The sequence below is a fragment of the Ranitomeya variabilis genome, chromosome 7, assembly GCF_051348905.1.
Source record: "Ranitomeya variabilis isolate aRanVar5 chromosome 7, aRanVar5.hap1, whole genome shotgun sequence".
Classification (NCBI taxonomy): Eukaryota; Metazoa; Chordata; class Amphibia; order Anura; family Dendrobatidae; genus Ranitomeya; species Ranitomeya variabilis.
Genome location: NC_135238.1, coordinates 46,166,045 through 46,189,990, shown reverse-complemented (window position 1 = coordinate 46,189,990; position 23,946 = coordinate 46,166,045). Strand labels below are relative to the sequence as shown.

Sequence of the window (23,946 nt, the reverse complement as noted above, 5' to 3'; positions counted from 1 at the left end):
TGCGTACTCAGGAGAAACTGGACAACAACTCTTGGGGTCAAATTTCTCCTGTTACCCTTGGGAAAATAAAAAAAATGCTGGCTAAATAATCATTTTTGAGAAAATAAAAATTATTTTTTATTTTCATGGCTCTGCGTTATAAACTTCTCTGAAGCACTTGGGGGTTCAAAGTGCTCACCACACATCTAGATTAGTTCCTTGGGAGGTCTAGTTTCCAAAATGGGGTCACTTGTGGGGGAGCTGCAATGTTTAGGCACACAGGGGCTCTCCAAATGCTACATGGTGTCCGCTAATGATTGAAGCTAATTTTCCATTCAAAAACCCAAATGGCGTGCCTTCCCTTCCGAGCCCTGCCGTGCACCCAAACAGTGGTTTACCCCCCACATATGGGGTATCAGCGTACTCAGTACAAACTGGACAACAACATTTGGGGTCCAATTTCTCCTGTTACCCTTGGGAAAATAAAAAATTCCGGGCTAAAAAAGTATTTTTGAGGAAAGAAAAATATTTTTTTATTTTCACGGCTCTGCGTTATAAACTTCTGTGAAGCACCTGGGGGTTTAAAGTGCTCACTATGCATCTAGATAAGTTCCTTGGGGGGTCTAGTTTCCAAAATGGGGTCAGTTGTGGGGGAGCTCCAATGTTTAGGCACACAGGGGCTCTCCAAACGTGACATGGTGTCCGCTAATGATTGGAGCTAATTTTCCATTCAAAAAGTCAAATGGCGCGCCTTCCCTTCCGAGCCTTGCCGTGCGCCCAAACAGTGGTTTACCCCCACATGTGAGGTATCGGCGTACTCAGGAGAAATTGCTCAACAAATTTTAGGATCCATTTTATCCTGTTGCCCATGTGAAAATGAAAAAAATTGAGGCTAAAAGAAATGTTTTGTTAAAAAAAAGTACTTTTTCATTTTTACAGATCAATTTGTGAAGCACCTGGGGGTTTAAGTGCTCACTATGCATCCGCTAACGATTGGAGCTAATTTTCCATTCAAAAAGTCAAATGGTGCTCCTTCCCTTCCGAGCCCTGCCGTGCGCCCAAAGGCCGGTTTCACACGTTAGTGGCTCCGGTACGTGAGGTGACAGTTTCCTCACGTACCGGAGCCACTGACACACGTAGACACATTAAAATCAATGCATCTGTGCAGATGTCATTGATTTTTTGCGGACCGTGTCTCCGTGTGCCAAACACGGAGACATGTCAGTGTTCGTGGGAGTGCACGTATTACACGGACCCATTAAAGTCAATGGGTCCGTGTAAAACACGTACCTCACACGGACGTTCTCCGTGTGGCGTGCAGGAGACAGCGCTACAGTAAGCGCTGTCCCCCCCACATGGTGCTGAAGCCGCGATTCATATCTTCTGTGCAGCAGCGTTTGCTACATAGAAGATATGAATAATAGTGTTTAAAAGAAAGATCTATCTGTCCGCCGCCCTCCCACCGCTGTTCTGAAAATACTCACCCGCTTCCCTCGTTGGCTGTCGTTGCTTCCTGTCCTGGCCGCACCTTCTACTGTATGCGGTCACGTGGGGCCGCCGATTACAGTCATGAATATGCGGCTCCACCCCCCATAGACTTTCATTGGCGATTTTTTTTGCGCAGTACGGTGACAAACGCAGCATGCTGTGATTTTCTACGCCCGTAACATACCGTATATTACGGATGCGTAATATACGGCAGATAGGAGCTGGGCCATAGAGATTCATTGGGCCGTGTGCAATGCGTATTTTACGGACGTAGTTTATGCTCATACGTCCATAAAACTCGCTAGTGTGACGCCGGCCATAGTCAGTAGCACAGAGCGGTATAAGCCGGCACTTATTTACTTACTCCTGTGACCATTTCATTGTACTCCAGCGCGTGCGCACTATGCACAGCGTGCACGCTGTCAAGGCAGCCCTGAGCGGATGACGTATGTCCGCTCTGGGACGCCGGCGCATGCGCAGTAGGACACACGCCGGGCTCGGCGTGTACAATGAGAATTGCACATACTCCATGTGGCGAATCTGGCTCAGGCACAGCTGTTCATGGTAATGTAAACTGATTATTTCCTATTTAAACATTAGGCTGGCAATGCGGTTACTACCCCTGACGAAGCCACAAGTCTGTGGCGACACGCGTTGCGTCTCCGCAGCCGGCACTTTAACTTATTAGGGTCCTCATGCTCACATGATTCTGCCCATGGCTGGCCATGGGAGGGTTATTATTTAAGGCAGGTTTGCCCTTATTCTCTCCAGTCGCCAGGTTCACTGTTGGGTGTGTAGTGGACAGTATTACATGTCCTTATTGGTGGCAGTACTGGCCCTGTCTGCTTAGGAGTTACATCTGGATGTTCCTTTTATAGTGTATTTTTCGTCATTTAACCCTCCGTTATTTCCTCCTGGCTTCGTCTTAGCTGACGTGTGCTATTATGTCACTTGGCATCTGCTTATTGGTTTGTCATTTGCGCAGGCACTCGGGCGAGCCGCACTCATGTTACAGACTTGATGGTCATGCTGTCTATATAGGCTATTGTCATCGGTGGGCATGTTCACTTTGTACCCCTCAGTTATGTGCGGGCTTTTCTGCCTTATTAGGGGCCGTTGTGTATACGGGGTTTCTTTCTATCTCCCCTTTTTTTAAATGGTTTTAATGTGTGTGCTTTGCCTTCTGTGTATTTTTTGTGAAATAAAGCTGTGTTCTATCATGCTATTCTTATTTATGTGGTGACTCCCGGTTATGAGGCCTACCTTTTATCTCTTTACATTATTACAGGGACGAAACACGGCGCCACAGAGACGAAACACGGCGCCACAGAGACGAAACACGGCGCCACAGAGACGAAACACGGCGCCACAGAGACGAAACACGGCGCCACAGAGACGAAACACGGCGCAAAGAAGAAACACAGGAAAAAACAGATGAAACAACAACGCCTGGGTCACTAAACGGTTAACAGTGCGGAGGAAGAGTCCGGTCTAGACGGTTACCAAGCACAGGCAGCCGCCAGCACCACGTGACACAAAACGGAGCTCAGCCTGACATAAACACTTTACAGGCACTACAGTCATGGCCAAAAGTATTCACACCCCTGCAATTCTGTCCGATAATGCTCAGTTTCTTCCTGAAAATGATTGCAAACACAAATTCTTTGGTATTATTATCTTCATTTAATTTGTCTTAAATGAAAAAACACAAAAAGAATTGTCCTAAAGCCAAATTGGATATAATTCAACACCAAACATAAAAAAGGGGGTGGACAAAAGTATTGGCACTGTTAGAACAATCATGTGATGCTTCTGTAATTAGTGTAATTAACAGCACCTGTAACTTACCTGTGGCACCTAACAGGTGTTGGCAATAACTACATCACACTTGCAGCCAGTTGACATGGATTAAAGTTGTCTCAACCTCTGTCCCGTGTCCTTGTGTGCACCACATTGAGCATGGAGAAAAGAAAGAAGACCAAAGAGCTGTCTGAGGACTTGAGAAACCAAATTGTGAGGAAGCATGAGCAATCTCAAGGCTACAAGTCCATCTCCAAAGACCTGAATGTTCCTGTGTCTACCGTGCGCAGTGTCATCAAGAAGTTTAAAGCCCATGGCACTGTGGCTAACCTCCCTAGATGTGGACGGAAAAGAAAAATTGACAAGAGATTTCAACGCAAGATTGTGCGGATGTTGGATAAAGAACCTCGACTAACATCCAAACAAGTTCAAGCTTCCCTGCAGTCCGAGGGTACAACAGTGTCAACCCGTACTATCCGTCGGCGTCTGAGTGAAAAGGGACTGTATGGTAGGAGACCCAGAAAGACCCCACTTCTTACCCCGAGACATAAAAAAGCCAGGCTGGAGTTTGCCAAAACTTACCTGAAAAAGCCTAAAACGTTTTGGAAGAATGTTCTCTGGTCAGATGAGACAAAAGTAGAGCTTTTTGGGCAAAGGCATCAACATAGAGTTTACAGGAGAAAAAAAGAGGCATTCAAAGAAAAGAACATGGTCCCTACAGTCAAACATGGCGGAGGTTCCCTGATGTTTTGGGGTTGCTTTGCTGCCTCTGGCACTGGACTGCTTGACCGTGTGCATGGCATTATGAAGTCTGAAGACTACCAACAAATTTTGCAGCATAATGTAGGGCCCAGTGTGAGAAAGCTGGGTCTCCCTCAGAGGTCATGGGTCTTCCAGCAGGACAATGACCCAAAACACACTTCAAAAAGCACTAGAAAATGGTTTGAGAGAAAGCACTGGAGACTTCTAAGGTGGCCAGCAATGAATACAGACCTGAATCCCATAGAACACCTGTGGAGAGATCTAAAAATGGCAGTTTGGAGAAGGCACCCTTCAAATATCAGGGACCTGGAGCAGTTTGCCAAAGAAGAATGGTCTAAAATTCCAGCAGAGCATTGTGAGAAACTCATTGATGGTTACCGGAAGCGGTTGGTCGCAGTTATTTTGGCTAAAGGTTGTGCAACCAAGTATTAGGGCTCATTTCCACTGGCGAGAGACAAATCGGTCCGTAATCTGGACCGAAAAAACGGATGTAACGTATGCGATTGTCATGCGAGTGCAATGTGATTTTTAATCGCATCATCCGTATGACATCCGTATTACTGTCCGATTTGTACGCACCGGTGTCCTTTGAAAAGCCGGCAAATCAGTGCTGTGTACAGTAAAATCACACTGACAGGTTAGAATAGAGTAGATATATACACATAGAATAGGTATATATACATATATATATGTCAGTGAGACACCTATATATGTATATTTATATTTAATGCAGCGCTAGATAGCATTAAAGCCGCTAATTCAATTGCCGGCTTTTCATTTCTCCTTCCCAAACCCGACAGGATATGAGACATGATTACATACAGTAAACCATCTCATATCCCCCTTTTTTTTGCATATTCCTCACTACTAATGTTAGTAGTGTGTATGTGCAAAATTTCGGCGCTGTAGCTATTAAATTTAAGGGTTAAATCGCGGAAAAAATTGGAGTGGGCTCCCGCGCAATTTTCTCCGCCAGAGTAGTAAAGCCAGTGACTGAGGGCAGATATTAATAGCCAGGAGAGGGTCCATGGTTATTGGCCCCCCCCCCCGGCTAAAAACATGTGCCCCCAGCCACCCCAGAAAAGGCACATCTGGAAGATGCGCCTATTCTGGCACTTGGCCACTCTCTTCCCACTCCCGTGTAGCTGTGGGATATGGGGTAATGAAGGGTTAATGCCACCTTGCTATTGGAAGGTGACATTAAGCCAAATTAATAATGGAGAGGCGTCAATTATGTCACCTATCCATTATTAATCCAATTGTTTGAAAGGGTTAAAAAACACACACACATGATTAAAAAGTATTTTAATGAAAGAAACACACAGGTTGTTTTAATATTTTATTGCTCTCTCAATCCATGTGATGACCCTCGCTTGGAAAAATAATAAACCAACAATATACATACCCTCTCTGATGAACTGTCACACGTCCCACGAGGTAATCCATCTGAAGGGGTTAAAATATTTTACAAGCAGGAGCCCTGCTATAATGCAGCTGTGCTCGTGCCTGTAAGCCCCGGCGAATGAAGGAAATGTGGGTCAATGACCTATAGTTACCTTCAGTCGCGGTGATGCACCCCCTGGTGGATGTGCTCATATGACCTCGAGCGTGGGAAAAAGTTCCCAGGCTGCAGTTCATGAGGACATCCAGCAGGGGGCGCATCACCGCGACTGAAGGTAACTATAGGTCATTGACCCACATTTCCTTCATTCGCCGGGGCTTACAGGCACGAGCACAGCTGCATTATAGCAGGGCTCCTGCTTGTAAAATATTTTAACCCCTTCAGATGGATTACCTCGTGGGACGTGTGACAGTTCATCAGAGAGGGTATGTATATTGTTGGTTTATTATTTTTCCAAGCGAGGGTCATCACATGGATTGAGAGAGCAATAAAATATTAAAACAACCTGTGTGTTTCTTTCATTAAAATACTTTTTAATCATGTGTGTGTGTTTTTTAACCCTTTCAAACAATTGGATTAATAATGGATAGGTGACATAATTGACGCCTCTCCATTATTAATTTGGCTTAATGTCACCTTCCAATAGCAAGGTGGCATTAACCCTTCATTACCCCATATCCCACAGCTACACGGGAGTGGGAAGAGAGTGGCCAAGTGCCAGAATAGGCGCATCTTCCAGATGTGCCTTTTCTGGGGTGGCTGGGGGCACATGTTTTTAGCCGGGGGGGGGGGCCAATAACCATGGACCCTCTCCTGGCTATTAATATCTGCCACGTGCCAAGTGTCTCAGTCACTGGCTTTACTACTCTGGCGGAGAAAATTGCGCGGGAGCCCACGCCAATTTTTTCCGCGATTTAACCCTTAAATTTAATAGCTACAGCGCCGAAATTTTGCACATACACACTACTAACATTAGTAGTGAGGAATATGCAAAAAAAGGGGATATGAGATGGTTTACTGTATGTAATCATGTCTCATATCCTGTCGGGTTTGGGAAGGAGAAATGAAAAGCCGGCAATTGAATTAGCGGCTTTAATGCTATCTAGCGCTGAATTAAATATAAATATACATATATAGGTGTCTCACTGACATATATATATGTATATATACCTATACTATGTGTATATATCTACTCTATTCTAACCTGTCAGTGTGATTTTACTGTACACAGCACTGATTTGCCGGCTTTTCAAAGGACACCGGTGCGTACAAATCGGACAGTAATACGGATGTAAAACGGATGGTGCGATTAAAAATCTCATTGCACTCGCATGACAATCGCATACGTTACATCCGTTTTTTCGGTCCAGATTACGGACCGATTTGTCTCTCGCCAGTGGAAATGAGCCCTTAGGCTGAGGGTGCCAATACTTTTGTCCGGCCCATTTGTGGAGTTTTGTGTGAAATGATCAATGTTTTGCTTTTTGCTTCATTCTCTTTTTTGTTGTTTAATTTAAGACAAATTAAATGAAGATAATACCAAAGAATTTGTGTTTGCAATCATTTTCAGGAAGAAACTGAGTATTATCTGACAGAATTGCAGGGGTGTGAATACTTTTGGCCATGACTGTAAATACTAAACAGTAGTACTATGAGATCCTGAGACTTGTAGTTCTACAGCGCTGCTGACATAGACCACGAGGGATAACCACAGGCGCCACCATGAGCTCCTCAGCGTCCACAAACCGCACAAACTACTGTGTGCGCATGCGCCAACCGCTCCGCAGAGTCCGCACCGAACCGCCGTGACACAACACTAAATTGGCTTTTCGCTTAACGCACATGCGCTGAACGTGACGGAGGCTGCAGAGCGGCCATGTTTGAGTTGGGACTGAAAATGTCATCGCAATAAAATATATCGATCTTCTCTCCAAATATCTAATCATGGCACCGATTCACAGAAGGGAAAGAACGTTCATTTGTTACTTTTACAGGTTATCTGCCCATAAACAACATGGACAGTGAGCAGTGAGGCGCTGGCAGATTCTAGTCTGCGGAGGACACTGTTATGGGGTCTGCGGAGGACACTGTTATGGGGGTCTGCGGAGGACACTGTTATGGGGGATCTGTGGAGGACACTTATGGGGTCTGCGGAGTATGCACTGTTATGGGGGATCTGCGGAGGACGCACTGTTATGGGGATCTATGGAGGACAGTGTTATGGGGGTCTGCGGAGGACGCACTGTTATGGGGGATCTGCGGAGGACGCTGTTATGGGGGGTCTGCGGAGGACGCACTGGTATGGGGATCTATGGAGGACAGTGTTATGGGGGTCTGCGGAGTATGCACTGTTATGGGGTCTGCAGAGGACACATTGTTATGGGGGGATCTGTGGAGGACACTGTTATGGGGGTCTGTGGAGGACGCTGTTATGGGGGTCTGTGGAGGACGCACTGTTATGGGGGTCTGCAGAGGACTCACTGTTATGGGGGTCTGCGGAGGACACTGTTATGGGGGTCTGCGGAGGACGCACTGTTATGGGGGTCTGCGGACGACACTGTTATGCGGGTCTGTGGATGACGCACTGTTATGGGGGTCTGCAGAGGACGCACTGTTATGGGGGTCTGCGGAGGACACTGTTATGGGGTCTGTGGAGGACGCACTTGCATGGGGGGTCTGTAAAGGACACTGTTATGGGGGTCTGCGGAGGACACTTATGGGGGTCTGTGGAGGACACTGTTATGGGGGGTCTGCGGAGGACGCACTGTTATGGGGGATTTGTGGAGGACACTGTTATGGGGGTCTGTGGAGGACGCACTGTTATGGGGGGTCTGTGGAGGACACTGTTATGGGGGTCTGCAGAGGACACTGTTATGGGGGTCTGTGGAGGACACTGTTATGGGGGTCTGCGGAGGACACTGTTATGGGGGTCTGTGGAGGACACACTGTCATGGGGGGTCACTGGAGGACACTGTTATGGGGGTCTGCGGAGGACACTTATGGGGGGTCTGTGGAGGACACTGTTATGGGGGGTCTGCGGAGGACGCACTGTTATGAGGGGTCTGTGGAGGACACTGTTATGGGGGTCTGTGGAGGACGCTGTTATGGGGGTCTGTGGAGGACGCACTGTTATGGGGGTCTGCAGAGGACTCACTGTTATGGGGGTCTGCGGAGGACACTGTTATGGGGGTCTGCGGAGGACGCACTGTTATGGGGGTCTGCGGACGACACTGTTATGCGGGTCTGTGGATGACGCACTGTTATGGGGGTCTGCAGAGGATGCACTGTTATGGGGGTCTGCGGAGGACACTGTTATGGGGTCTGTGGAGGACGCACTTGCATGGGGGGTCTGTAAAGGACACTGTTATGGGGGTCTGCGGAGGACACTTATGGGGGTCTGTGGAGGACACTGTTATGGGGGGTCTGCGGAGGACGCACTGTTATGGGGGATTTGTGGAGGACACTGTTATGGGGGTCTGTGGAGGACGCACTGTTATGGGGGGTCTGTGGAGGACACTGTTATGGGGGTCTGCGGAGGACACTGTTATGGGGGTCTGTGGAGGACACTGTTATGGGGGTCTGCGGAGGACACTGTTATGGGGGTCTGTGGAGGACACACTGTCATGGGGGGTCACTGGAGGACACTGTTATGGGGGTCTGCGGAGGACACTTATGGGGGGTCTGTGGAGGACACTGTTATGGGGGTCTGCGGAGGACGCACTGTTATGAGGGGTCTGTGGAGGACACTGTTATGGGGGTCTGTGGAGGACGCTGTTATGGGGGTCTGTGGAGGACGCACTGTTATGGGGGTCTGCAGAGGACTCACTGTTATGGGGGTCTGCGGAGGACACTGTTATGGGGGTCTGCGGAGGACGCACTGTTATGGGGGTCTGCGGACGACACTGTTATGCGGGTCTGTGGATGACGCACTGTTATGGGGGTCTGCAGAGGACGCACTGTTATGGGGGTCTGCGGAGGACACTGTTATGGGGTCTGTGGAGGACGCACTTGCATGGGGGGTCTGTAAAGGACACTGTTATGGGGGTCTGCGGAGGACACTTATGGGGGTCTGTGGAGGACACTGTTATGGGGGGTCTGCGGAGGACGCACTGTTATGGGGGATTTGTGGAGGACACTGTTATGGGGGTCTGTGGAGGACGCACTGTTATGGGGGGTCTGTGGAGGACACTGTTATGGGGGTCTGCAGAGGACACTGTTATGGGGGTCTGTGGAGGACACTGTTATGGGGGTCTGCGGAGGACACTGTTATGGGGGTCTGTGGAGGACACACTGTCATGGGGGGTCACTGGAGGACACTGTTATGGGGGTCTGCGGAGGACACTTATGGGGGGTCTGTGGAGGACACTGTTATGGGGGTCTGCGGAGGACGCACTGTTATGGGGGATCTGTGGAGGACACTGTTATGGGGGGTCTGTGGAGGACACTGTTATGGGGGGTCTGCGGAGGACACTGTTATGGGGGTCTGTGGAGGATGCACTGTTACGGGGATCTGTGGAGGATGCACTGTTATGGGGGGTCTGTGGGTGATGCACTGTTATGAGGGTCTGCGGAGGACGCACTGTTATGGGGGGGTTTGTGGGTGAAGCTATTATGGGGGTCCGTACATTATCAGGCCGCAGTGATCGTTCTCTGTTGTCCTCAGATATCGGGATCTTCACGCCTTTGAGCTGTAGGAGGTGACGAGAGTCGTGGATTGGTCGGGTGACACCGGTGGGTACATCCTGTCACCTCCTGTACCGGGGGTCTCGCCTGTTACCGGTGGGCTGTGTACAGCTCTGGAAAAAATTAAGAGACCACCACATCACATCCCTGTCATGGCCGCCCAATCTCCAGACCTGAACCCCACTGAAAACCTCTGGAATGTAATCAGGAGGATGACGGATCGTCACAGCCATCAAACACAGAAGAACGGCTGACATTACTCTACCAGGAGCAGAGTGATAGACTGGAGGAAAGCTGCCGAGACGCAGGAAAGCTGGGATTAACAATCATGGTTATTCCACCAAATATTGATTTCTGATCTCTTCCGGAGGTAAAACATTAGTATTGTTGTTTCTAAATGATTAGGAACTTGTTTTCTTTGCATTATTTGAGGTCTGAAATCACTGGGGTTTTACATTTTGACCATTTCTCCTTTTCAGGAAGAAAATACAAAATTTATTGCTGGGAATTTCGGGGACATGTTGTCAGAAGTTTATAGAATAAAAGAACAATTTACATTTTACTGAAAAATATAAAGAGAACAATCAGACAAACTGAACATTTTGCAGTGGTCTCTTAATTTTTCCAGAGCTGTGTATACATGACTGGTAAACCACAACTCCCATCCTGCTAGCACAACACTGCCCCTGGGCCTGCTGAGACTTGTAGTGTCTTGTCTGCCGCAGTCAGTAGCACCGTCCTGTTCTGTAGATTTCCGGCCGGCTTGGTTGCAGTTCAGAGCCCCCTTTATGCCGCACAGTGCGGGGGTCCGTCGGTCTCTGCCTTACTGATGCTCTGTCCTGCAGGTCTCTGTATCGCGGGGTCCTCGGGGGGCCGGAGACACGAGATCCTGCAGCTGCTCTTCCCGCAGAAGCTCCTGGAGCAGCAGAACCAGGTAACGGGCGGCGGCTGCAGCGGCTCCGGGGGCTTCAGGGGTTTCGGTCTTGGCTCCTTCTTTTTTATCTTTCTACTCTTTATAAAAGGAAACTTACTGGGGTCTTCCGGACCCCCGATCACTGGTTGGTCCATGCCGGAATCGGTGACCCCAGTTTTTTATTTTGGCGCCAAGGACGCAGCTGAGACCACAAGTGAGCGCAGTAGACTTTGACTTCAGCTGCTCCTCCGGACCCCGATTTTGGGCCAGGGAACAATAGGTGGGGGTCCGATCAGTGACGCCTGCGCTGTGTTACTAGCAGGACCCTGGAGCGGCGCCTGTTAGGACACCACCTGCCCACCCACCACGTGATCGCGGGGTCCGATGGTTTGCCATCATGGACGGAGCCGAATAAATGCCGCCATACTAGTGATCCCCCCTATAGAAGTGATCAGAGGGGACGAAAACACAGGAAAAAGTTATAGAGAAAAAGATTGGAAAAATATTAACCAAAAAACAAAACCGAAGATCCTAAAGCAAAAATAAAGAAATAAAAAAACGGTATCAAAATCTGGATCCATCCGTGTGTAATGATCTAATCTCGAGGTGACCGTCATAAAAATTGTCGTTTTTCGGTCCCGGAAAAGAAAAAGTGAAAAAATAAATAAATAACTAAAAATCGTTTCTTTTTCCTGACTGTAGATGATGGTATCTGCACTGAGCTGGACAATCCGGTCATTTCTCCGCACATTGATGGCTGTAAAAACAGAACGCAAACGTCAATGGCGGAATCACATTGTTATTTGCCCAAACGTGACATTTTTTTTTTTCGTTTTTCAGGATATTCTACTGTAACGTGAATGGGAGCAGTCACAAAAGTACCGCTCCTCCCCAAAAATAAACTGCTATACAGCGATGGGGACAGAACAATAGAAGTGTCAGGGCTCGTGGGAAAAAAGGTGAAGAAAAACTAAAAATTGGCTGTGACAGAAAATGGGTTCCATCTGTTCCTAAGACTGAGTCTGCATTCTCAATTATCACCACCAGGTGGCGGTGTTACTCTCTTACGTGTTTTCATTCATTTTAATACTACTAGCACTGACCAGCCCAAGTTACAGCAGTAGATAGTGTCGTACCCAGCTCTCCCAGTATCCTGCATGGGCTCCTCACATCCTGGTGATTACTGTATAGGAAAAACCAGTACTGTGAGATCTGTGGTCCATGTACGTGGATCATCCGTTTGTCCGTGTTTCACATCCGTGTGTCGTCACATGGGAAATGCAGTACAGTTCTTGCTTATCCCAGGCGCCGGCTGCTGACGGCAGCTCTCATCATTGTTGCCTGGTCTCTCTGAGATCAGCGCAACCAGGAGACCTGCTGTGTACATCTTGCGTAAAATTAAGAATTAAATACAAAAATGGCGTGGGGTCCCGTGTAATTTTCATAACCAGCAGAGGGAAAGCCCACAGCTCGGGGCTGATGTTACTAATGTGGGAAAAGGGACAATATCCCAAAAGGTTCCCAGACTATTAATAACAACTCACAGCTGACTGCTTAGCCTTTACTGGTGAATTTACAGGGAACCCAGAAAAAAAAGATGTAGGATCCCCCTATAAATTCAAACCAGCAAAGGCTAAACAGACAGCTGTGGGCTGAAATTAACCCCTTCATGACCCAGCCTATTTTGACCTTAATGACCTTGCCGTTTTTTGCAATTCTGACCACTGTCCCTTTATGAGGTAATAACTCAGGAACGCTTCAACGGATCCTAGCGATTCTGAGATTGTTTTTTCGTGACATATTGGGCTTCATGATAGTGGTAAATTTAGGTCGATAATTCCTGCGTTTATTTGTGAAAAAAACAGAAATTTGGTGAAAATTTAGAAAATTTCGCAATTTTCACATTTTGAATTTTTATTCTGTTAAATCAGAGAGTTATGTGACACCAAATAGTTAATAAATAACATTACCCACATGTCTACTTTACATCAGCACAATTTTGGAAACAACATTTTTTTTTGCTAGGTGGTTATAAGGGTTAAAATTTGACCAGTGATTTCTCATTTTTACAACAAAATTTACAAAACCATTTTTTTAGGGACCACCTCACATTTGAAGTCAGTTTGAGGGTTCTATATGGCTGAAAATACCCAAAAGTGACACCATTCTAAAAACTACACCCCTTAGGGTATGTGTCCACGTTCAGGATTGCATCAGGAGATCGGTGGCGGTGTGGGGGGGCAGATCGGGGTCTCCAGCCATGGCAGATGCTATTGCAGCATCAGCCATGGCTGGATTGTAATATTTCACCAATTTTCATAGGTGAAATATTACAGATTGCTCTGATTGGCTGTTGAAAGTGAAACAGCCAATCAGAGCGATCGTAGCCATGGGGGGGGGGGCGAAGCCTCCCCCCCCTGGGCTGAAGTACCACTCCCCCTGTCCCTGTAGGTCAGGTGAAACTGGAGTTAACCCTTTCACCCGGCCTGCAGGGACGCGATCATTCTGTGACACAGCATATGCGTCACAGGTCGGATTGGCACCGACTTTCATGACGCATACGCTGTGTCACAGGTCGGGAAGGGGTTAATAGCCTGGGAAGGGGCTATGAATATTGGCCCCCTCCCAGGCTACCAACATCAGCACTCAGCCACCCTTGAAATGGCGCATCCATAAACTGGCACATAGCCGAGCACTTCCCACTTGCCCTGTGGCGGTGGCAAGTGAGGTAATATTTGTGGGGTTGATATCAGCTCGATTATACTCCCCCATTACTATCCCCATAGTAAGTATTGAAACAAACACAGCAAGAACATCCTTTACTTGAAATAAAACAAAACATAAATATATTACACGTTTATCTAAAAATAAAAAGTTATACTCTCCTTTACACCTAATCCAGTGAAGCCCTTGTCCCCTGTAAAAAAATTAAATAATAAACAACCATATCCCTCATTTGGCCGACGTGAAGATAATCCATACTGTCCAATGCTGTAATCCATCTCTGCCACATCTGATTTTCAAAATAAATGATGCCATTTTGAGTCACACACAGAGCTCATGACTCTGACCGTCCCCTCCACTATTGTTCTCTGCTGTCTTCCACCTTGGGAATTCACCTGCACTTTCGTCTCCCTCCCGCCAGGGCCTCTGTCCAGAGAGGGATCTGAAGGTGCAATATGGAGGATTCTCCCAACATCCCGTCTACAGCCTGAGACATGTCCTACGAAGAAGGTACGAGACGCCCAGCCCTAATAACGGAACCGCCGAGTGCAGCCGCCACCCACAGTAAAGGGACAGCGCTGTGATGGAGGCAATGGCAGTGATCACTGTATCAGGAAACGTTCCAACCTTTCTATCACCACATATAGGATCTCTACTTCCTGTCAGCGAGAAGAAGCCGCGTTATTTACATCCTGTATTATGTCCCAGAGCTGCACTCACTATTCTGCTGGTGCAGTCACTGTGTACATACATTACATTACTGATCCTGAGTTACATCCTGTAGATCTTTTATTATAAAAATGAAAAACATAACAATAATAATAACAGAAACATAACATAAATTTCAGCTAGAAAATAATCAGTATAATGAACACTGGTCCAGGACTAACACTGGTTAGGAAGCGGGGTAGAGGGAAGAGTGCCAGGGAGGCTAGTCCTGATCTTTCACACCCCAATAAGTTTGCTAAGTTGGCAGATGAGGGGGGTGCCAGTACAGGGGTAGCACTGCTGCAGCCAGGCATGTCATCTGAAAGCCGGAGGAGTGACTGCTCCAGTAAGGAGGGAAATAGGAGAGCAGGGCAGGCCAGACAGGTGCTGGTAGTGGGGGACTCAATTATTAGGGGGACAGATAGGGCAATCTGTCACAAAGACAGGGATCGTCGAACGGTGTGCTGCCTACCTGGCGCTCGAGTCCGACACATCGCTGATCGGGTGGACAGATTACTGGGAGGGGCTGGTGAGGACCCAGCGGTCATGGTGCACATTGGCACAAATGACAAAGTTAGAGGTAGGTGGAAGGTCCTTAAAGATGATTTCAGGGAATTAGGCTGCAAGCTGAAAGCAAGGACCTCCAACGTGGTATTTTCCGAAATACTGCCTGTACCACATGCCACGCCAGAGAGGCAACGGGAGATTAGGGAGGTTAATAAGTGGCTCAAGAATTGGTGTAGGAAGGAGGGGATTGGGTTCCTGCAGAACTGGGCCAACTTCTCAGTGGGCTACAGGCTCTACGCTAGGGACGGGCTGCACCTCACTGGGGAAGGTGCAGCTGTGCTGGGGGAGAAAATGGCTAGAAGGTTGGAGGAGTGTTTAAACTAGGGAATGGGGGGGAGGGTATTCATTTTATAGGAGGGGAAGATAGTGCAGATAGAGACCTGGGCACAAATAAGGAAGTTGGGGGTGGCGGTGGCATGGGGGGTGGGGTTAGAACAGTTAATAATTTAAGAAAGAATAGAGGTACAGAGAGGAACATCAAGTGCATGTATACTAATGCCAGAAGCCTCGCCAACAAAATGGACGAATTAGAACTAATGTTGTTGGAGCATAATTATGACATGGTGGGGATATCTGAGACGTGGCTGGATGAGAGCCATGACTGGGCTGTTAACTTGCAGGGCTATAGCCTGTTCAGAAATGACCGTACAGATAAGCGAGGGGGTGGGGTGTGTCTGTATGTAAAATCGACCTTAAAACCCATCCTGCGTGATAATATAGGTGAATCTAATGAAAATGTAGAGTCCCTGTGGGTAGAGATAAGGGGAGGGGGAAAAAATAATAAATTACTGATAGGGGTTTGTTATAAATCTCCAAAAATAATGGAAGCAATGGAGAATATCCTCGTAAAGCAAATAGATGAAGCTGCGACTCAAGGAGAAGTCATTATTATGGGGGACTTCAACTACCCTGAAATAGATTGGGGAACAGAAACCTGCAGTTCCAGCAAAGGTAATCGGTGTCTGACAACTATGAGAGACAATTACCTTTCACAACTGGTTCAGGACCCAACAAGGAGGGGGGCACTGCTAGACCTAATATTAACCAACAGGCCAGACCGCATATCAAATATAAGGGTTGGGGGTCACTTGGGGAATAATTATCACAAAATAATAAGTTTTCATGTAACCTTTAATAAGATGGGTAGTAGGGGGGTGACAAGGACACTAAACTTCAGGAGGGCACATTTCCAACGGATGAGAGAGGATCTTGGTGCAATTAACTGGGACGATATCCTGAGACATAAAAATACACAAAGAAAATGGGAGACGTTTATTAGCATCCTGGATAGGACCTGTGCACAGTATATACCGTATGGGAATAAACATACTAGAAATAGGAGGAAACCAATATGGCTAAATAGAGCTGTAAGGGGCGCAATAAGTGACAAAAAGAAAGCATTTAGAGAATTAAAGGAAGTAGGTAGTGAGGAGGCATTAAATAAATACAGAAAATTAAATAAATTCTGTAAAAAGCAAATCAAGGCAGCAAAGATTGAGACAGAGAGACTCATTGCCAGAGAGAGTAAAAATAATCCCAAAATATTCTATAACTACATAAATAGTAAGAAACTAAAAAATGACAGTGTTGGCCCCCTTAAAAATAGTCTGGGTGAAATGGTGGATGAGGATGAGGAAAAAGCCAATATGCTAAATGACTTTTTTTCATCAGTATTTACAAAAGAAAATCCCATGGCAGCCAATATGACTAGTGATAATAATTCCCAATTTAATGTTACCTGCTTAACCCAGCAGGAAGTACAGCGGCGTCTAAAAATCACAAAAATTGACAAATCTCCGGGCCCGGATGGGATCCACCCCCGAGTACTGCAGGAACTAAGTACAGTCTGTCATGATCTCCATGGCCAGAGAACATAGCATAAGCCTATATAGGAACAAGCTCTTGGAAGATGGGAACTGTACTGACCATGAACTAAACCTACCGCACAACTAGAAGTAGCCAGGTAGCATGTCCTACTTTTTATCCCTATATGCCCAGCGCCGGCCGGAGAACTAAATAATGCTAGCAGAGGGAAATATAAGACCTGACTCACCTCTAGAGAAATGCCCAAAAAGGAGACAGAGGCCCCCCACATATATTGGCGGTGATTTTAGATGAAATAACAAACGCAGCAGGAAAATAGTTTTAGCAAATTTGAGGTCCGCTTTCTAGATAGCAGAAGACAGAAAGCACACTTTCATGGTCAGTAGAAAACCCTAACAAAACACCATCCAGAAATTACTTTAGGACTCTGGCATTAACTCATAATACCAGAGTGGCAATTCCTGATCAACAAGAGCTTTCCAGACACAGTAACGAAACTGCAGCTGTGAACTGGAACCAAAAAACAAAAACAAACATGGACGAAAGTCCAACTTATCTAGTAGATGTCTGGGAGCAGGAACAAGCACAGAGAGGCTTCTGATAACATTGTTGACCGGCAAGCAACTAACAGAGAAGCCAGGTTATATAGCGACACCCAGATCTGATGAGAACAGGTGAACAGGGAAGATGATGACACAAGTTCAATTCCACCAGTAGCCACCGGGGGAGCCCAGAATCCAAATTCACAACAGTACCCCCCCCTCAAGGAGGGGGCACTGAACCCTCACCAGAACCACCAGGGCGATCAGGATGGGCCCTATGAAAGGCACGAACCAGATCGGAGGCATGAACATCAGATGCAGTGACCCAAGAATTATCCTCCTGGCCGTATCCCTTCCACTTGACCAGATACTGGAGTCTCCGTCTGGAAACACGGGAGTCCAGGATTTTCTCCACAACGTACTCCAACTCACCATCAACCAACACCGGAGCAGGAGGCTCAACGGAAGGCACAACCGGTGCCTCATACCTGCGCAATAACGACCGATGAAAAACGTTATGAATAGAAAAGGATGCAGGGAGGTCTAAACGGAAGGAAACAGGGTTAAGAATCTCCAATATTTTATACGGACCGATGAACCGAGGCTTAAACTTAGGAGAAGAGACCCTCATAGGGACAAAACGAGAAGACAACCACACCAAATCTCCAACACAAAGCCGAGGACCAACACGACGGTGACGGTTGGCAAAAAGCTGAGTCTTCTCCTGGGACAACTTCAAATTGTCCATCACCTGCCCCCAGATATGATGCAATCTCTCCACCACCGCATCCACTCCAGGACAATCCGAGGATTCCACCTGACCGGAGGAAAATCGAGGATGGAACCCCGAATTACAGAAAAACGGGGACACCAAGGTGGCAGAGCTGGCCCGATTATTGAGGGCGAACTCCGCCAATGGCAAAAAAGCAACCCAATCATCCTGGTCAGCAGACACAAAACACCTCAGATATGTCTCCAGGGTCTGATTAGTCCGCTCGGTCTGGCCATTAGTCTGAGGGTGAAAAGCAGACGAAAAAGACAAATCTATGCCCATCCTAGCACAGAATGCCCGCCAAAATCTAGACACAAACTGGGTTCCTCTGTCAGAAACGATACTCTCAGGAATACCATGCAAACGAACAACATTTTGAAAAAACAGGGGAACCAACTCGGAAGAAGAAGGCAATTTGGGTAGGGGAACCAAATGGACCATCTTAGAAAAACGGTCACACACCACCCAGATGACAGACATCTTCTGGGAAACAGGCAGATCTGAAATAAAATCCATCGAGATGTGCGTCCAAGGCCTCTTAGGAATAGGCAAGGGCAACAATAATCCACTAGCCCGAGAACAACAAGGCTTGGCCCGAGCACAAACATCACAAGACTGCACAAAGCCTCGCACATCTCGTGACAGGGAAGGCCACCAGAAGGATCTTGCCACCAAATCCCTGGTACCAAAAATTCCAGGATGACCTGCCAATGCAGAAGAATGCACCTCAGAGATGACTCTACTGGTCCAATCATCAGGAACAAACAGCCTATCAGGCGGACAACGATCCGGTCTATCCGCCTGAAACTCCTGCAAGGCCCGCCGCAGGTCTGGAGAAACGGCTGACAAAATAACTCCATCCTTAAGGATACCTGTGGGCTCAGAGTTGCCGGGTGAATCAGGCTCAAAACTCCTAGAAAGGGCATCCGCCTTAACATTCTTAGAACCCGGTAGGTATGACACCACAAAATTAAACCGAGAAAAAAATAATGACCAGCGCGCCTGTCTAGGATTCAGGCGCCTGGCGGTCTCAAGATAAATCAAATTTTTGTGGTCAGTCAATACCACCACCTGATGTCTGGCCCCCTCAAGCCAATGGCGCCACTCCTCAAACGCCCACTTCATGGCCAAAAGCTCCCGATTCCCAACATCATAATTCCGCTCAGCGGGCGAAAATTTACGGGAAAAGAAGGCACAAGGCCTCATCACGGAGCAGTCAGAACTTTTCTGCGACAACACTGCCCCAGCTCCGATCTCAGAAGCGTCGACCTCAACCTGAAAAGGAAGAGCCACATCAGGCTGACGCAACACAGGGGCAGAAGAAAAACGGCGCTTAAGCTCCTGAAAGGCCTCCACAGCATCAGGGGACCAATTAGCAACATCAGCACCCTGTCTAGTCAAATCGGTCAATGGCTTAACGACATCCGAAAAACCAGAAATAAATCGACGATAAAAGTTGGCAAAGCCCAAAAATTTCTGAAGACTTTTAAGAGAAGAGGGCTGCGTCCAATCACAAATAGCTTGAACCTTGACAGGATCCATCTCAATGGAAGAGGGAGAAAAAATATATCCCAAAAAGGAAATTCTCTGAACCCCAAAAACGCACTTAGAACCCTTGACACACAGAGAATTAGACCGCAAAACCTGAAAAACCCTCTTGACTTGCTGGACATGAGAGTCCCAGTCATCCGAAAAAATCAGAATATCATCCAGATACACTATCATAAATTTATCCAAAAACTCGCGGAAAATATCATGCATAAAGGACTGGAAGACTGAAGGGGCATTAGAAAGACCAAAAGGCATCACCAAATACTCAAAGTGGCCCTCGGGCGTATTAAATGCGGTTTTCCACTCATCCCCCTGCCTGATCCGCACCAAATTATACGCCCCACGGAGATCAATCTTAGAGAACCACTTGGCCCCCTTTATGCGAGCAAACAAATCAGTCAGCAACGGCAATGGGTATTGACATTTAACCGTGATTCCATTCAAAAGCCGACAATCAACACATGGTCTCAAAGAGCCGTCTTTTTTTGACACAAAGAAAAAACCGGCTCCTAAGGGAGATGACGATGGACGAATATGTCCCTTTTCCAAGGACTCCTTTATATATTCTCGCATAGCAGCATGTTCAGGCACAGACAGATTAAATAAACGACCCTTTGGGTATTTACTACCCGGAATTAAATCTATAGCACAATCGCACTCACGGTGCGGAGGTAGTGAACCCAGCTTGGGTTCTTCAAAGACGTCACGATAATCAGACAGGAACTCAGGGATTTCAGAGGGAATAGATGATGAAATGGAAACCAAAGGTACGTCCCCATGAGTCCCCCTACATCCCCAGCTCAACACAGACATAGCTCTCCAGTCAAGGACTGGGTTGTGAGACTGCAGCCATGGCAATCCTAGCACCAAATCATCATGTAGATTATACAGCACCAGAAAACGAATAATCTCCTGGTGATCCGGATTAATACGCATAGTTACTTGTGTCCAGTATTGTGGTTTATTATTAGCCAATGGGGTGGAGTCAATCCCCTTCAGAGGAATAAGAGTCTCCAAAGGCTCTAAATCATACCCACAACGATTGGCAAAGGACCAATCCATAAGACTCAAAGCGGCGCCAGAGTCGATATAGGCGTCCGTGGTAATAGATGACAAAGAGCAAATCAGGGTCACAGACAAAATAAATTTAGACTGTAAAGTGCCAATGGAAACAGATTTATCAAGCTTTTTAGTACGCTTAGAGCATGCTGATATAACATGAGTAGAATCCCCACAATAGAAACACAACCCATTTTTCCGTCTAAAATTCTGCCGCTCGCTTCTGGACAGAATTCTATCACACTGCATGCTTTCTGGCGTCTTCTCAGTGGACACCGCCAGATGGTGCACTGGTTTGCGCTCCCGCAGACGCCTATCGATCTGAATGGCCATTGTCATGGACTCATTCAGACCCGCAGGCACAGGGAACCCCACCATAACATCCTTAATGGCATCAGAGAGACCCTCTCTGAAAGTAGCCGCCAAGACACACTCATTCCACTGAGTAAGCACAGACCATTTACGGAATCTTTGGCAGTAAATTTCAGCTTCATCTTGCCCCTGCGATAGGGACATCAAAGTTTTTTCTGCCTGAAGTTCCAAATGAGGTTCCTCATAAAGCAACCCCAAGGCCAGAAAAAACGCATCCACATTGCGCAACGCAGGATCCCCTGGTGCCAATGAAAAAGCCCAGTCTTGAGGGTCGCCACGGAGCAAGGAAATCACAATCCCAACCTGCTGTGCAGGGTCTCCGGCAGAACGAGATTTCAGGGACAAAAATAACTTGCAATTATTTCTAAAATTCTGAAAGCCAGATCTATTTCCCGAGAAAAATTCCGGCAAAGGAATTCTCGGCTCAGATACCGGAGCATGAACAACAAAATCTTGCAAACTTTGTACTTTCGTGGCGAGATTATTCAAACCTGCAGTTACCCTCTGAAGATCCATTATAAACAGGTGAACACAGAGCCATTCAAAGATTAGAAGGAGAGAGAAAAAAAAAGAAAGACTGCAGCATAGACAGACTGGCAAGTGATCCAATTAAGAGCACAAAAAAAAAAAAAAAACTCTCAGCAGACTTCTTATTTCTCTCCTTTCTCAGCCAAGGATTTTAACCCTTTAGTGGGCCGGTCAAACTGTCATGATCTCCATGGCCAGAGAACATAGCATAAGCCTATATAGGAACAAGCTCTTGGAAGATGGGAACTGTACTGACCATGAACTAAACCTACCGCACAACTAGAAGTAGCCAGGTAGCATGTCCTACTTTTTATCCCTATATGCCCAGCGCCGGCCGGAGAACTAAATAATGCTAGCAGAGGGAAATATAAGACCTGACTCACCTCTAGAGAAATGCCCAAAAAGGAGACAGAGGCCCCCCACATATATTGGCGGTGATTTTAGATGAAATAACAAACGCAGCAGGAAAATAGTTTTAGCAAATTTGAGGTCCGCTTTCTAGATAGCAGAAGACAGAAAGCACACTTTCATGGTCAGTAGAAAACCCTAACAAAACACCATCCAGAAATTACTTTAGGACTCTGGCATTAACTCATAATACCAGAGTGGCAATTCCTGATCAACAAGAGCTTTCCAGACACAGTAACGAAACTGCAGCTGTGAACTGGAACCAAAAAACAAAAACAAACATGGACGAAAGTCCAACTTATCTAGTAGATGTCTGGGAGCAGGAACAAGCACAGAGAGGCTTCTGATAACATTGTTGACCGGCAAGCAACTAACAGAGAAGCCAGGTTATATAGCGACACCCAGATCTGATGAGAACAGGTGAACAGGGAAGATGATGACACAAGTTCAATTCCACCAGTAGCCACCGGGGGAGCCCAGAATCCAAATTCACAACAACAGTCATTGATAGACCATTATTATTAATCTTTAAAGACTCCATAATAACAGGGTCTGTACCACAGGACTGGCGTATAGCAAATGTGGTGCCAATATTCAAAAAGGGGACAAAAACTGAACTCGGAAATTAGAGGCCAGTAAGCTTAACTTCTACTGTGGGTAAAATCCTGGAGGGCATTCTAAGGGATACTATACTGGAGTATCTGAGGAGGAATAACCTCATGACCCAGTATCAGCACGGGTTTACTAGGGACCGTTCATGTCAGACTAATCTGATCAGCTTCTATGAAGAGGTAAGTTCCGGTCTGGACCAAGGGAACCCAGTGGATGTAGTGTATATGGACTTTTCCAAAGCTTTTGATACGGTGCCACACAAAAGGTTGATGCATAAAATGAGAATAATGGGGATAGGGGAAAATATGTGTAAGTGGATTGAGAGCTGGCTCAGGGATAGGAAACAAAGGGTGGTTATTAATGGAGCACACTCCGACTGGGTCACGGTTAGTAGTGGGGTACCACAAGGGTCAGTGTTGTGAAATTGGATTCTGGGCTCCCCCGGTGGCTACTGGTGGAATTGAACTTGTGTGCATCATCCCCTCTGTTCACCTGCTCCCATCAGGATGTGGGAGTCGCTATATAACCTTGCTCCTCTGTCAGTTTCATGCCGGTCAACATTGTAATCAGAAGCCTTTCTGTGCATGTTCCTGCTACCAGACAACTTCCAGCTAAGTTGGACTTTAGTCCTTGTTTGTTTTTGTATTTTGTTCCAGTTCACAGCTGTAGCTTCGTTTCTGTGTCTGGAAAGCTCTTGTGATCTGAAATTGCCACTCTGATGTTATGAGTTAATATTAGAGTCTTAAAGTAATTTCAGGATGGTGTTTTGATAGGGTTTTCAGCTGACCATGAAAGTGTCCTTTCTGTCTTCCTGCTATCTAGTAAGCGGACCTCAATTTTGCTAAAACCTATTTTCATACTACGTTTGTCATTTTCATCTTAAATCACCGCCAATATATGTGGGGGGCCTCTGTCTGCCTTTCGGGGAAATTTCTCTAGAGGTGAGCCAGGACTATATTTTCCTCTGCCAGGATTAGTTAGTCCTCCGGCTGGCGCTGGGCGTCTAGGGATAAAACGTAGGCAACGCTACCCGGCCACTGTTAGTTGTGCGGCAGGTTTAGTTCATGGTCAGTTTAGTTTCCATCATTCCAAGAGCTAGTTCTTATGTTTGCTGGGCTATGTTCTCTTGCCATTGAGAACCATAACAGTTTGACCGGCCAAAAAAGGGTTAAATTACTGGCTGAGAAAGGAGAGAAAAAAGAAGTCTGCTACAATTTTTTTTTTTTTCCTCTAGTTCTGAGTGTGCTCATAA

General features: G+C 46.8%; 1 long non-coding RNA gene across 1 annotated transcript; it reads left to right on the top strand.

Moving 5' to 3' along the window:
- Positions 1-10,131: 10,131 nt before the first annotated feature.
- LOC143785869 (uncharacterized) lies at positions 10,132-14,261 on the top strand. Its single transcript, XR_013218128.1, has 3 exons — positions 10,132-10,162; positions 10,960-11,048; positions 14,173-14,261. It is a non-coding gene; the product is annotated as an uncharacterized LOC143785869 (long non-coding RNA).
- Positions 14,262-23,946: the final 9,685 nt, after the last annotated feature.